Genomic DNA, 1,788 nt, shown 5'->3' on the forward strand with positions numbered 1-1,788 from the left:
AATTCAGGGACTATTACCAAATAGTAGTACTCTTGTCAGCGACAAGGTACTGGACCAGCACGAAGCAGAGACCCGTTCAAATCTCAAGCCCAGTCCAAGGCCAGTCCACAATTGCCATACCCCGTTTCACCGACAAGCTGCGCGCCGCGGCCGTGGACAGAATCTCGCCGGAGACGAATGCTATCCATGATCTACTTCGAGCCGACTTCGACAGGGCCAACCGCGACCGCAACGACTCCACGGCGCAAGCTACCGTGCAGCTCGATGCCAAGCTCGACCTCCTCTCAGGACGCATCGATGAGGTCAAGGTCTCGATCGGCGTCGACATTGACAAACTGCGGCAGGGGCTCGATCGCTCCGCTCGGCTGCCGCCGCCGGAGTTTCCAGAAGGTTTCAAATGCTTACAAGAAGAGCTAGCTATAACAACGTTTCGTAGTATATAAATAAAAAGAAATTGCAAATGCTTACAAGAAGAGCTAGCTAGCCTAGGTGGTCATCGGGGTCACAGGGCTAGGATGTCCCGTGAGGTTGCGTGTTTGAGTCTCTAGCCACACAATACTTTTTGCGAAACCAAAATAGCAGACATTCAAAAAGAAACTATCAAAGCGAGACGAAACCAAGTATATCACCTTACTTTATTAGTAGGAATAGATATAGATTTCATTACAATACATAAGATACCAATGTTCTCTAATGTGTTTTGCCTTAGTCAATTGGTGCTAAGGATGTATGTTTTACATATATGTAGTTCGTGTATACCCCCTTTTGCAATAGGCACAGTTACACCTACGAGAAGTGATGTAACATATCATGTTCGTATGTTTCAGTTCTTCTCAAGTAGTCGACGATGAAACTCTCCAATAGCCCAGATGGGATATAAGTTGCAGTAGTTGCCATAATTGAAGTACACGGAGCAATTGAAGCATCCAACGTGTTCCTATCACCAAAGTTGTCAGTTCATACTGTTTGAGGTAGCGTTAATAGACATTTCCATATAAAGTAATATAGTATAATACTACCACATATGTATTAGTCTAATAGGGTTCACTACTAGCAAGGTTATTAGAGAATTTCACTCGATCATGATAGGGTTGTGTGCCCTGAAAATAGCTTTTTGAAGAGTATGTACTAGTTACGATTCTAAGAAGGAACATTAATCTGTTAATATAGTGCGATACTTCTGTAGCCTCAAAAGTTCAACACTTACTTGCTGGGGAAACTCCCCTGTGTCTAGTTGCATATTCATCAATTCTTTTGCGGCATGATACAATGGTGTGGGATCTCGTTCAACCTGAATAGAACGACCGCGAAATTGAAATAACATATTGATATTAGAATAGTTTAAAAATGATATATTAGCTTCTCAGAGTCAATATAAATGAACCATTAGCAAAACATACCTGCCCAGCATAAACTAAAGCCAACATTGCCCAAGCAGTGTTCACTCCGTGAGGACTAGTAGCATCCACATAAGACTGTAAAATATTAGAGCGGAAACCAATTTTATATTCATTAAGATTTTCCCTAATCAGTGCTGACAAATATATCAAGGTTCAAAGGGAACATGATATAGCAATTTTTAGTTATAGTAATGTTAAATGGCCAACCATTATGCAAATAATTCACTATTTAATCAAAAGACTGAAGCTGGTAACTTGCACAATATGGGCATTACAGTAAGACATTTAGCCAGGCAAGTTAAGAGCAGCATCAACTAAGAAATTAGAACAAACGTATTATCGTCACAATTTTAGTACCCTCCAAGACAATGACATCACATGAACTAAC

At 41.1% G+C, this 1,788-nt stretch overlaps 1 long non-coding RNA gene across 1 annotated transcript; it reads right to left on the reverse strand.

Moving 5' to 3' along the window:
* Positions 1 to 606: 606 nt before the first annotated feature.
* Positions 607 to 1,720, reverse strand: LOC119345507. Its single transcript, XR_005167062.1, has 3 exons — positions 1,401 to 1,720; positions 1,208 to 1,291; positions 607 to 937 (listed from the first exon to the last, which is right to left on the reverse strand). It is a non-coding gene; the product is annotated as an uncharacterized LOC119345507 (long non-coding RNA).
* Positions 1,721 to 1,788: the final 68 nt, after the last annotated feature.

The sequence above is a fragment of the Triticum dicoccoides genome, unplaced genomic scaffold (genome assembly GCF_002162155.2).
Source record: "Triticum dicoccoides isolate Atlit2015 ecotype Zavitan unplaced genomic scaffold, WEW_v2.0 scaffold244827, whole genome shotgun sequence".
Lineage (NCBI taxonomy): Eukaryota > Viridiplantae > Streptophyta > Magnoliopsida > Poales > Poaceae > Triticum > Triticum dicoccoides.